We start from the raw sequence: 15,697 nt of genomic DNA, 5'->3' as shown, positions 1-15,697 counted from the left end.
AGGTCATCAATGGATTCAAACGGTCCTTGAAGCTGAAAAGGCTACCGATATTCAGTGGGTTTGTGGGTATAATTTTGATTTTCACGGCAGGGAGATAACCAGAAATTAAAGCATGGAGTTCCTTATAAAGTTGTATCATGAATAAAAGGAAAGCTGGCATAGAGAGGTAATTTAGGAACGTGAGGAGTAGGATGACGTAGAAGGAAAATATTATTAAAAATTTTGGAGACATACTTAAAGAACAACTGGGTGGGAAAGCAGTTGCTGTTAAAATATTTCTGCAAAAACGTGACTTCATTGTGAAAAGCTTGCCAACTAGAAGACAAAGCAAAGGCTCGGTGAAGCATAGTTAATAAGGCATTAATCTTAGAATCAAGAGAAAAAAACTATAAAAATTTGTACCAAGACCAGTGAATGTCTTTTTTCTAAAAACGGAAGTTGAGAAGCCTTAAGAGAAGCGTTTAATTAAGATATCGAAAAAAGGCAACTGATTGTTGGTTTCGTGTTCAATGATGAATTTGATGTTAGGGTGAAATGAGTTTATGAAATTTAAAAAAATCTCGGCGTCAAACTGACTTCTAAAGAGTGCAAACGTGTCGTCAACATACCGTTTATAAAATAGTGGATGGTAACTGAGGAGACAAGAATCAAACATGTGTTCTTCCAGCGAGCACATGAAGATACCGGCAAAGATGGGTCCAAGAAGAGAGCCCATAGCTATACCATCAATTTGCGAGTAAGAACAACCATTAAAAACAAAAACGGTGTCCAGCACCGCCAGATCTAAAAGTTTCCTAAAATCGTTCTTACGGAACCCGTTAAAAAGAGACTCATCGGTAGGAAAAAGCTTACTTAAATAATATCAATGGTCTGTTGTACTGGTACATGTGTAAATATAGACTCCACGTCATAGCTTACCATAAAAAGGCCATTATATATATATATATATATATATATATATATATATTATATATATATATATATATATGGGTAAGACGTATTTCATTATGTCCATCCCAGCTGTAATATGTAATATGTTATTTTGATTAATGGCTATCCCTTTATCGTCATGCTTTAAAGAAATTACGTTGCAGAGATTTTTTCCCGATGCATTCTCAGCAACAAATGTGCATGAGCATATATTGCTGTTTTCAATGTTCGCTTAGGTCAAAATTACGAATATCGCTCATCCATTTGAGAAGCGGCGTCTGCTAATGAAATACGACCGTCTCAGCTGTGTCAAAAGATTACATTTTCCTTTAAACTTCAGAAGGCAATATTTATGCAGATGTTAAGCGTCATACGTCCAAGTAAAAAAAAGAATACCGTTAAATGGCTCTGAAATAAAATCATCAGAAATCTATCATTCGCACCTTAAGGGATGCTAAATGGTGCTGGAATAAATCTATAAATGAAAAATGTCTTCGGCATAATCTGTTCTTAACGATGACTTTGGTGTTTCGAGATACGATGAGACAATGAGTTAAGAATCAAATGGAATTATGTACTGTAGTAATGTGTACTACGTCACTGAAATTCTAAATAATAACCGAAATGTTGCATAATGGTCTGTTTTTGAAAAAATTAAATTGTGATCTCAACGAGTCATTATGTATATAATATATATATATATATATGAAATATATTATATATAATATATATATAATAAATATATAATATACATATATATATAATAGGTATACTATATATATATAATAATATATATATGAAATATATGTAATGTGTGTGTGTATGCGCATTAGGCTACAAATGTCCTTCAATATCTAATTCGCTCTACCTCGGAATCAATCTATTTTCATGTGTTGACCGAAGTTGAACATATACGGAAATATAATAATTCCGAAGTAAAGTGAATTAGATATTATAGGACATTTGTAGCTTAATAAGTATATGTGGATCACGGTGATGTGATATGACTAACATTATATCTATATCTATATCATATATATATATATATATATATATATATATATATATACACATCGTATATATTACACACCTATATCTTCGTCGGCTTCATAGGGAATAACACCAAAAGGGAACATACTTTCTGTTTCACAGCAGTCATCTGGGAGGAGGTTGCAGACCAAACACGTTTTCTTGGCCCTAAGCAAGACTTGATCCTAATTTACATGTGGGCAGACTTATTGTGGACAGTCGAGATTCTGTGGCCCTTGGAACAAGCAAGCAAACAAATGACTGAAACCGGACCAGTCAGCTATGGCTGCTACTTCAGCTGAAAACGCGTGACACGGGTGTGCAGTGGGGTTCCAGTACCTACACCTTTTTTCTATTCTCGTCATGGCCTTGTAATGAAAAACAAACACTACAATAAAGGAGGAAATGCTCATATAAATGAAGCCAAGGGAGACCAGAAGAGCGTCATATTTTATGTAAGTAAACGTATTTGTGGCTGAACTCTTGCAAAAAAATATATAAAATGTCAGTATTTTTTGTCTTTTTACCCATAAAATGTCAGTATTTTTTATCCTTTTACTCATAAAATGTCAGTATTTTTTGTTCTTTTACTCTGAAATGCATAAGGGAATTTATATAAATACAATCAAATTTTCAAAATAAGATCTACTAACCTGAAAGTGAACGATCAAAAATCGGTAAAATTTGCGTTTCATGAAAAATTGCCAGAGTATATCGTTCAGTTCTGGTCAACATGAAAGACTTCTTTCATTAATAAACATTCCCATTATTTTTCCTCTGTAAATTGCAGACAAAGGAAAAATCTGTACCACCCCACCAACAAATTCACAAAAAAAAAAAAATAAAATAAAATAAAACCCAATCGCAAGTGATCAGAGGGGCATAACATATCTATGGCTTCAGTTCGTCCAAATCCATCCAAGGTCGTAGAGTGAAACTCATCTTCGTTGGAACTAATGATTAAAGTGATTAATTCAAGGAGGGTACGAATTAGAGGTCTTCCCTTTTAATCGGACGATTAATTTTCCGCTTACAAGTCGAATTGGGAGGAAGTTTTACGAAGTTTTATTGGTGTTTTCTGTGATAAGAACGAAATGAAGGGCGACAGGATTGTGGTATTCATTTTCACTTTTTTCGTTTTTGAGGTAATATGTAAAGCAGAGACTTGCATGTATTCCTGTTATGTCGACCCAGTTTTTTCTTACATCTATTTCTTTTTACCTTTACATTTACCACATTCTGCAATTCATGATTTCCTTCCGGGAAATTAATTTGTCTAAACAGAGATTAGAAAACGTCAATTACAAATTTCACGATCACTTGGTTGATTGATATGGACAAATTCGTTCGATCTTCTGCATAACAACAATGCATTAAAAAAATTCCACCCGCAATTTTTTTTTTTTTTTTTTTTTTTTTTTTTTTTGAGTCAGTATGAGACAATCGCTATTTGAATCGTCCTCGTGGCTGTAAAAACACACTCTCTCTCTCTCTCTCTCTCTCTCTCTCTCTCTCTCTCTCTCTCTCTCTTGACCTATTTTATCTTCAAATGTTTAAGCATACTTGGAACGGTTTTTGCTTGTTAAATATTTTTTTTAAATACTAAAATACTTCTTTAGATTTTCGTCTGCAAATGAGAGAGAGAGAGAGAGAGAGAGAGAGAGAGAGAGAGAGAGAGAGCGATTTTGGATTTGTTTTGACGAAATAAAGCGTTACTTCGTCCAGAATAAATAAACATCAGTCAGTTTTGTAAATCAAATGTTAGTAGATTATAAATGTTAACACCGACAACATAAGACAACTCGATTTTCATATTAACAGGTACACCAAAACTCCTACGCCCCGTAGGGGGATAGTGCCGTCAGTGCACCTCATGCGGTGCCCTGTAGGCATTACTTAACTCCGTCCATAGTCTCTTTCTTCCTTCTTGCTATACAGAGTAACGGTGAGGTTTTCCTCTTGCTACCCATTTCAAATCTTTCTACTCTCAATTTCCGTTTCAGCGCTGAATGACCTCATAGGTCCCAGTGCTTGGCCTCTGGCCTAAATCCTAAATTCCTTTCCAGTCCAGAACTCCCAATGATCAAAGTCTGAAACTGCGCCTTGGGACGGGGTGTCCCTGGGATATTCGACTTCTCCTGAGTGTGGTGAGAGAGCAGGAAACACAAGCAGACTGTCAACGTCCTCACAAAGAAACTACAATCCCGATATAGTTATTCTGTTAAGTTAACTGCACAATGATCGTTTTCTAAATCGCTTCTTCGATGGGGAATAAAGAAAAGCATTTCATTTGTTGAAAGGTTCGATAAAAACGCGCGTTTATTTACTAACAGGGTGAAACTAACACCTACAGTGCCTAACTACCCCATTACTGAACTCAAAAGACCACTTTCTAAAAGTGATAATAGAACCAACATTCATGTTGATTAACAAGTAGCGAGAAGGTATCATATTCTTGCATAAATTCTTCTCTATGAACTGAAGATTTTGGCTCAATTACTTTCAATCTGATATTTTATTTCACCTTCTATTTTATCTCTGTTTACAAAACAAAGATAGGTTTAAAAATATTGTAAAAATGTCAAAATCGTTTATTCCACCTATACTTGATAACCATTCCTTGATTTTTTATTTAATAATGTTGGTTTCCCATTCTCTATATACACCATTTTAAGATATGAAGTTATTGAGAGTTTCTCATTTTAGGGCATTTAAATTTTATCAATTAATTCTTGGATCCGGTGTTTGTCAAAGGTTAATATCGTGAGTGATATGTCACTTTCAATTTTTTTTCTTAGCCTAGCCTTTTTCGCTTGTATTCTCTTGCGTCTATTTGGCTCTGTGTTTGTGCAAAAATATTCACATTTACTAGTAAATAATTGCAATACCCTGCAAGAAAAAACACTGAAATTCCTCCGTCGATGTGGGATGCTGATGTACGAATAAAAGCATTTCTGTTTAAACCACAATAATGCTGCATATTATTCAATGGCCCAATGCAGATGATAATTCGAAAATGAAATATGGATTAACAGCCACTGCATCCAGGTTCAAATTCAAGGAAAACTAACTGAATGCACTTTTGCTTTTGTATTGTTATTCAAAGATTATTAGACATTTTAATTGCTTATCATTGTCAAATAGAACTCGGTTATGCTTTGAGTCAATATTTCACCCACTTCATGCAGGACGAACAAGGTTTAAGTTTTGCATTAATAATATTTGTTAGCACAGTTTCTCATGCACAGAGAGAGAGAGAGAGAGAGAGAGAGAGAGAGAGAGAGAGAGAGAGAGAGAGAGAGAGAGAGAGGTGTCTACGCTTTATCAGGTAAACTACAGAACTGCCAATCACGTAAATGAACACCTCTTCACATTTCAAATTCCGTAGTGTTGCCTCTTAGGTTACGATTAAGCACTTCAATGAAAATGAACACTTTCTTTTCCCCCCTGAAACAATAAAATAATTTTGTTTATTCATTGATGTGTATTTTCATTTATTCCACTACATTAAGCAACAAAACCCCAAATGAAAAATTACTGTTAATAAACTACAGAATGATAACTCGGTTAAAATATTCTGTAAATTTTAAAAAGACTGGAGACTTTTCAAGACTGGATAACGAAATCCCTGTTATCTATTATGCTTCATCTTTTATGGCATTAATTGATGCTGCTGCAATAATAATAATAATAATAATAATAATAATAAGAATAATAATGTCTTTTGATATACAAATACAAACTCACATAAAAACTATTAATTATTTTGATACTCAAATGCAAATCACGCCATATAATAATAATAATAATAATAATAATAATAATAATAATAATAATAATAATAATAATAATAATAACGGCCTTCCACAGAGAATTCATGGAGCATAAAAACCTATGAAACATCGTAATGAGGTTTCCACGCCATCAGACGATTGGGGTTAATATCCAATGCATGAGTAATAGCATCCGGTAAATGTCACAAGCTATCTTATTGCAATATTTGCTCATTCGGTGTAAATAAAGGACTTGTAAATCTCGCGCTGAGGGAGTCATTTCATCAATAACTAATAATAACAGAAACTGAGCATTTCAGATTCGACTGACTGGTTCCGCTATTTCTGCGATGATATTATCAGAGATTGCAATAAAGAAGGTTCTAAAGGTACTTCATATTAAATGCGAAAATAAATTCTTATATATATATATATATATATATATATATATATATATATATATATATATATATATATATATATATATATATCTATATCCATTCATTTTATATCCGATTCGCTCTACCTCGGAAATGTTACCGAAAAGGAATTGTAATTGATAAGTGATAGTCACGTGATGGACTCGATCCAGCGCCGGTACCTATCTCTGAATTCAGTGCCCACTGAAAAGTGCTCTACCAACAACGCTGTTAATTAAGAGAGGTATCCGACTCCGCCATACAAATCCCCATCGAATGCGGGTGTTTGTATTACTTGGTGTCCGCATCAACCAACCTCCTTCCCGACAGCCAATTGGTACTTTTGAAACACCCACCCCTACATAAAGACCCAAAGGAGACAACGACCCATATGAATCTACCGTTTAATAGTGTGTGTGTGTGTGTGTGTGTATGTGTGTATACAAACATTTATTCTGCGCACATATTGTTCCTTGGTACTCGCTTCGTTCAAAAGGAATACAAGAAGGCAAGCTAAACCCAAGAGTACTATAAACTAGCCTTTCTGTAATGACATTGGTATAAATAAATCCAAAATGATACACCCAACTGCTGGTTTATACAGGAGCAAATGACCCAAACAACAATGGACTGTTTTCAGGGGACACGGAGAATTGATGACTCCGATCAGAGCTCCATGGAAAAACGGAATTCTCGTTCTTAACGTCAAGTCCCAGTGAGGAATGGGACAATATAGCCCCCCTATCCATGAACCGTCTATTCTTTATTCGCTTTCCATCTGACCATATTGTTGAACGCTCCTGTAGGCAAATTTATAAATGGTTTCAATACCGAGGTGATAGGAAGAGAGCACTTTTAAAGAAAAATATTGTCCCATATTTGATAGTTGCTCAATGAATTTGTCATAACAGTTTCACAAGCTATTTTTTTATGGGGCTGTAACGTTTGATGACTATTTGCCTTCAGCCTAAGATTCATACAATATACTTCTGCGTTGTAGGTGTTTTCTATTTTCATGTGATAGGAAATTTGCAATTATTCCATTTATCTCTTCAAAAAGTCTTGATTTATTGATAAGAAAATTCAGGAAGCGACGACCTCTCCCGTGACCTTCACTTCCCTTTTCCAATCTAATTTACTTCGATGAATTTTCAGTGCTGTTTTAAGCAGTTTTGATTTGGGATAAAACGTGCACAATTCATGATACATTTGGGTGCATATACCTCTTTTCTTCGGTTGAATTACAAGATCAAAGTCTTGGGGAGAATATGTGATGTGCTCGTGCGCGCACACACATACACACACACACACACACACACACACACACACACACACACACACACATATATATATATATATATATATATATATAATATATATATATATACATATATATGAATAATGCGTTAATATTATTATTCTCATATCTAAAAGGTATTTTTAAAATCATGCTCTCTCTCTCTCTCTCTCTCTCTCTCTCTCTCTCTCTCTCTCTCTCTCGTAGATATATGGCGCACATTAGGAACTCTGGAATGTCGATTCCAAATTATGACTTTTGCATCATACAATGCGAGTTAAAGGATCGCCTCTCCATAAAGAACACTTGGCTCTTGGATTCTACGACTGCCTGAAACAATCACAGAGAACTTGAGCGATTTGCTTTCTTTATAACCTTCTTTACGACTCTGTTAACTCATGTGCCGCGTTATGCAAAAGGAGCGGTTTTGAAGCATTGAAATACATGTCTCAATATTCCTCCCCCGTTAGTGGTGATTATCTGTAATGTATACTTACCATCACCGTGTGTAAATGTTACTTAAGTGCTCCAGTAACAAGAATGTGAAAACCGGGATTATCATCATTATTATTCGTAATGTACATACATTCTTATGAAAAAATTATGTCTACCAACACCCGCAACACCTCCCGCAACCCCCCCCCCCCCCCCCCGCCCCCACACCAAATAAAAACATATTGAATACGTGAATTTTAAAAAAAAAGATACAAGATGATGATAGAGCATACATTTGCGTACGGTAGCAATAATAAATGAAGCCTAAATGCGTATATAAGCAATTTGCGTAAAAAGTTAAGCAAGAGAAATAATGATGCCATTGAAGATCTATTAACCCAAACGGTAATTTTGTAAATCTCTGACCTTCCCCTACTTATTCCTAAATAAGACAAACAGAGGTGGTCTGAGAGAGGGATGATGCTCTTCATGCAAATGATACTCTTTGTTAAATGGCGTCATTAATTTTATAGGGGCGCTTGCGAGGTATAATGACAAAGGAAACAGGGAAACAGAAATTGCATACTAATGTTCTGTTTTGCGAATACAATCATCAGCACACCTACAGAGAGAGAGAGAGAGAGAGAGAGAGAGAGAGAGAGAGAGAGAGAGAGAGAGAGAGAGGAGAGGAACTAGAATTTGCTTTGTGCAAAACAGAAATGATTTGGGGAATTTTAAACAGTAATTTTATAATCACTCACACACATCAGGTTACTATATATATATATATATATATATATATATATATATATATATAAATATCTATATATATATATCTATATATATACTATATTATCTATATATCTATATTATATATATATATAATATAGAATATATCTATATATCTATATCTATATCTATATATATATATAGTAGTATATATATATTATATAGATCTATATATATATATATGTATATATAGTCTATATATATATATATATATATATATATGTTATATAGTTATATCTATATATATATTATAATCATATCTATATATATATATGATATATATATATATATATAGATATATATATATTCTATATCTATATATGTATATATATATATGTAGATATATATAGATATATATATTATCTATATATATATCATATATATATGATATAGATATTATATATATATATATGATATCTCTTATATATATCTCTATATATATATCTATATATGATATATCTAGATATATCTACTTATCTCTAGATATATAATATGATAATATGTATATATATATATAGATAGAGAATATATATCTATCTTATCTATATATTATTTATATAGAGATATATATATAGAGAATAGATATATATATATATATATATAGAGAATAGATATCGATATAGATATAATAGAGATAGATATATAGAAAGATATAAATAGAGAGAGATATATAGATTAGAGATCGATAGATAGATTATATATTAGAGATCGATATAATAGAGCTAGATATAGATATATTGAGCTAGATATATATATTATAGATATATAGAGAGATGAGATATAGTATAGATAGATGAGATATATATATAATATATAGAGATATACATTATAGAATATATTAGAATAGAGTAAAGTATATAGATATAGATAGATATATATTTTATACTCGAGATATCCAGAGTATAGATATATATATATAGACATATGAGATAGATATATAGATATTATATATATAGATATATAGATTATATATATAGCGATATATATCTATTATATATATAATATATAGCTGATAGATATATATATATATAGAGATATATATATATAGATATCATAGATATATTTTAATATTATCTATACCCATATAAATACTATATATAATATATAGATATATATATATATATATATATAGTATATATAGTATATATATAATCTATATATATAGATATCTATATATAGTTATATATGAATTATAGCTTATAATATATATAGATAGATTAGTATACTAATTATATATTATCTAATATATATATTATATATCTATATATATAGAATTAGGATACTATATATAATATATATATCTAAAATATATATACATAATATATATATCTATATACTAAATTTATATATAGCTATATATATTATATATATATAATAATATATAATATGTGCATACGGGGGGTGGAAAGCATCATTGTCAAGTGCACCTGTCCGACCAGGATTTGAACTTAGGTCTTTGGTGCAGAGTACATATACGATAGTTTAGTTTTTACTAAAACATTCCGCTGGCAAGAGAAAAATGTGTTGATATCGACTCTTCCGTACATATTTCTGTCGGATTCAAGATGTGTACTAAAGTCGATATCAACCGTCTCCACCATCACAGTTGATTGGTAAGCTTGTACGACTCAGATTCTTCGTAAATATTGATCTTACAAAAAATCGTAATGAAAATACTTATTAACGTCTAAACCACATCCGAGAATAAATAAAACTCCTCGTTATAATTCTTCTCCAAGTTTCGTATAATTCTACAATGAAGAGTTAGTGCAAAATGAGGTTGGATTGTGTAAACAACTATTGTTAGGGATTTTGTCAGCCAAATTGTCAACGGTAAAGCTATACAAGAAGTAAACTGTTTAAATTTGTTGGAAAACAGAAGAAGGGGTATTACTTTAATTTACTTAACTTTAGCAATTTACTAAGCAATATAGCCAGAGCCGCAATGCCAAAATTGCCTAAATGAGACGCTCCGTTTGCGTTTGAGCAATTTTTCCGCAATTAAGGAGAACAATTACTCCATTATTGTCAGAGAAGCAATAATGACTCTCTTTTTGTGGAGGAGTCACAGGATCTCTCGGTTGAATTGAGATTGGAATAATATTGCCTCTTTTCTGTCAATTTCCCAAATGGTATTCCTATCTGTCTTCTCTCTATTCCTTTTTTTTTTTTCATCAGAGAGAGACAGAGAGAAGAGAGCATTTTACTAACCATTTCAGACCCGATGTGGAATCGTTTTTCGGGAATATCTTCAAGGTTATTGGGCGGACAGTTATGACATTGTAACACAATGTTTACAACATCCCCCTCCCCTTAATTTATAATGTTATAGGAGTTGTAGTCAGTGAGAACCCAAACACCTAAGCAAAGGTTCAGATAAGTAGACTTAACCCCTTGGCCCCTTCCCTTTCATCAGTTCCCTCCTTCCCCTCTCTCTCTCTCTCACACACACACACACACAATTGCACACAGCGAGATACAAAGTCATACACATAGTTATTCTATAGTAATTTTGTTCAGTAGTTTAAGAATAGAAATGTTGGGTGTAGTAATGAATCTATGGTTAATGGACATGACTGTTTTGGCTCTGTTGGCAGTTTTGAATACAGTATTGGACCAGTTTACTATAAATATTCACTGGCATGAGATCCCAGAAAGTTATTTGTCGCTGGATACGGAAGGTGTGCTACAATCACGCTGGCCATGACTAAATTACTTATATTCGCCAATGGATGCAAACTTGTGATTCCACTCCCACTTTTTAATATTTTCAACCCAAGAGAGGAAAGTTGGCACACTGAAAATAAGTCTTAACAGGTAATAATTACCGCAACCTCTTTTCATGTATAGCCTTCTGCAACTAATTTCACGACAATGACAAGTTTTAGTGAGATTATAGTGATATAAATATCGTGATAACTATCATCAAACCCAAGTCATGAAGTTTGCAAAGGATTATTGGTCCTCTGACAATATCCATGACAGTGTGGAGCTGTCATTGTCACTTTTGACTACTATGATGAGGATCAGCTATTCCTTGACTGCGATGACGATGGCAATAAATTCTATGAATTCTTGTATCACTATCCATTAATTTCACTATCCATTAACTCTATAACTAATATAATTATTTTCAAAAATATACTGACAACAGCTAATTGGAAAATAATTATGCCCATTTCCTAATCCATCTCATTATATTATACGAACAATCAAACAACATGTGCAGAAAAACGACCACACATATACGTACTTACAATCAACGATCATAAGTATAATTTCCCACAACATTCTTAGGCAAACACAGTAGAATGAAGTTAAAACATCTAATGGAGCCTCATTATCCACAACCACTCAACTCATTGTGCGAAAATACACATTTGAGTTATAATGTGACAAAATCATACGATATAATAATGTACAATGATCTATATATATCGAGCTACAAATGTCCTTTAATATCTAATTCACTCTACCTCGGAATTAATATATTTTCATATATGCTCAATCGAAGGGGAATTTTTTTAGGCGATAATAGAATTGTCGGCGCCCAGGCGCGAACCTAGGACACCATACAACTCCAGGAACGTCAGTGAAGCTTTTACCCACTCCAAAGCGATTATTTGGGTAACAATTTTGTTGGAAATAGCTGGTTAAGAAAAGTTTCTCTTCATGAAATGAAGACGGATTGGATGCATGAGTAAACTCCCTGTTGGGGAGGGTAGAAAAGGCCCATTTAGTTTAAAGCTGAACAACAAGAGCTATAAAAATCTATGCTTAATCCTGTGAAGTTGCCTTCCGGTACATACCTTTAATTAATGAAGCCATTGATATCCCTAAATACCATAATATCAAGAAAGGGAAGTTTATTATAAAATTTTCTCCAATTTGAATTTGATAATGGGGTGCAGTTCGTTGACAAACTGCAAAAAGGATGTCTTAATAAAACAAAGGTATCGTCTCTGTAGGGGGCTAGTGCTGTTAGTTGGCCTCATGCGGTGCACTGTACGCATTACTTAAGGTTCTTTGAAGCATGCCTTCGGGCCCTAGCTGCAACCACTTTTGTTCCTTTTACTATGCCTCCTTTCATATTCTCTTTCTTCATCGTACTTTTCCCCCTCTCTTAACACTTGATTCATAGTGCAACTGCGAGGTTTTCCTCCGGTTACACTTTTCAAACCTTTTAAAGTCAATTTCCATTTCAGCTCTGAATGACCTCATAGGTTCCAGTGCTTGGCCTTTGGCCTAAATTCTATATTGAACTCGACTCGACTCAACAAAGGTATCGTTGACATACCTACGGTAAAATAAAGGTAAACACCTCAGCGGACAGTCCTCCATGAAGTGCTCCCTACATAAAGATAATGGCAAAGGTGGGGCCCAGTGGGGGGGAACCCATGACCATCCCTTCAACCTAATTATAAACTTTAGCATTAAAAATAAATGCCATGGTTTAAAATTACTACAAATAAAGTTATGAAACCTAGTGACATTTAAAAAAATCTTGTATATTATTACAATAATGTTCGTTGTCTCCACGCAGGGTCGTTTGTGAACAATGATTCTACATCCAAATTAACCATAAATAGATTAGAATTTTTTAATAATATTTGTTTCTGAAACTTCTGATAGTTGGGAAGAATATTGATTTGTAGTGAAACTTAACCAAACCGTAGTTGGGAGTGTGTATAGAAGATTAGATTAATACAGGGCGTAAGGGATCTCCTTCCTTGTAAACTTTAGGAAGACCATGGTACAGGAATCCATAGGTGGAACTGGTAACGAACGAACAATTCTAGGTAGGTCTGGTCATCGATGATCTTTTCCTGTTTAGGAGAACGTAAAATTCTGCTGACTCTGCCTCCACATTTCATGATATTCTGAAGATCTGGGGAACCAACTTTCTGAAATTTAGATTCATCATTCAGAATGATTTCCGTCTTGTTCATATAATCGCCTCTATTGAGGATAACTGTTCCTCTAACTTTGTAAGGTTTTGAAATAGCAATACTCTTTTCTCTAGATAGATTCTATGAAATATCTAAATCCATCGAACAATCTGTTGTCATCAACTCCCGTTATACATTGCCTAGTCTTCCTTTGGTATTGTTTTCTGTTCACTTTTATATCGCCCTTTTCTTCAACTCGGCGAGGGTCTCTCTGTGCCCATGACCTGTTACTTTAGATTTTCGTCTTTTGCTTAATACATATATATATATATATTTAGTTGGAACTGAGCAAAGGTTCAGATACGTCGACTTGTCGCCCTCCCCTTCTTTGGTTCCCCCTCTTCCCCTCTCCATGTCTCCCAACCCTCCCTCTCTCTCTCTCTCTCTCTCTACTCTCTCTCTCTCTCTCTTCTCTCTCTCTCTCTCTCTCTCGTCTGAATTACACAACACACTAGAGACTATAAATAGATACATTGTACATTATTATATCGTATGATTTTGTCACATTATAACTCAAATGTGTATTTCGCAACAATGAGTTGAGTGGTTGTGGATAATGAGCTCCATTATGATGTTTAACTTCATTCTACTGTGTTGCCTAAGAATTGTTGTGGGAAATTATATTTATGATCGTTGATTGTAAGTACGTAATATTTGTGGTCGTTTTTCTGCACAAGTTGTTTGATTGTTCGTATAATATAATGAGATGGATTAGGAAATGGGCATAATTATTTTCCAATTAGCTGTTGTCAGTAATATTTGAAAAATAATTAATATTAGTTATAGAGTTAATGGATAGTGAAATTAATGGATAGTGATACAAGAATTCATAGAATTTATTGCCATCGTCATCGCAGTCAAGGAATAGCTGATCCTCATCATAGTAGTCAAAAGTGACAATGACAGCTCCACACTGTTAGCCCAGTTTTTACAGAATATTTATGCTGGTTTAATCTTACTTCTAAGCCCTTGCTCGACTGTCCGAGATAAAAAGAGGGGCAGTCCATACATGGAATTTTATATATTATGTTGTTGCTTTCCCTGGGGCCATTTTCTATTAACATTCCTTTTAGTATGTTATTATAGGAAAAAACAAGGTTGACCTTAAAGGCTTTTAACAATGATTTAATGATTTCAAATCCCTTAGAATAAGACAAACTGAGAATGTTCTTAGAATTTTCTTTCTCCGTGTTACTTACACTATAAAACTTTTTATGGGCTTTATTGTAACAAATATCTAATATATGCGAAGGATAACATAAATCTTTCCCTATTTTTCTTATGTATTCAATTTCTTGATCTAAATATTGGGGACTGACAATGCGCAATGCTCCTAAAATCAGAAGAAAAAAATGATATTTTGATTTTAAGATGGTGGCCTGAATAGGGATGAACATAAGTTAAGTTGTTGGTTGGTTTCCTATAAATACTGAATTTACATTGAAATGGTTCTCTATGTATCAAAACATCTAAGAAAGGGAGGCAATTGTCTTTTTCCAATTCTAGAGTAAACTTAATCGATGGTACCTATTATTTAATTTAGAGAGTAAATCATTTACATCAATACCAGCAAACAGCTAAAATATCATCAACATATCTATACCACTTTACAGGAATATAAATGATATTAGGTAAGTAGCGCTTTTCAAAGAATTCCATGTAAGTCAGTTTATCTGCTGAGTAAACGACGTTGAGTCGAAAGATCTTGTAGAAACTCCGTTTTTTATTTTTCCTTCGTGGTTTATACCTTTATATATATATATATATATGTATATATATAATATATATATATATATATATATATATATATATATATATATGTATATATATATATATATATATATATATATATATATATTATATATATATATATATATATATATATATATAGATTTATTATGTATTGCTAATTTCAAAATGCATGTTTCCCCTCTTTGAAATGTCTTGTAGATTGTGTAACATTTTTCATATTTCCTAGATAGCTTAGAATAGGATGTTTTAAAATGTGTGTTCAGATTTCGCATTACGTGTTATAAAAGATATATATAATGTAAAAAGAGAGAGATCTCCGTTTGC

This window comes from Macrobrachium nipponense, chromosome 15 (assembly GCF_015104395.2).
Source record: "Macrobrachium nipponense isolate FS-2020 chromosome 15, ASM1510439v2, whole genome shotgun sequence".
Taxonomy (NCBI): domain Eukaryota; kingdom Metazoa; phylum Arthropoda; class Malacostraca; order Decapoda; family Palaemonidae; genus Macrobrachium; species Macrobrachium nipponense.
Note: the sequence above shows the minus strand (reverse complement) of the source record.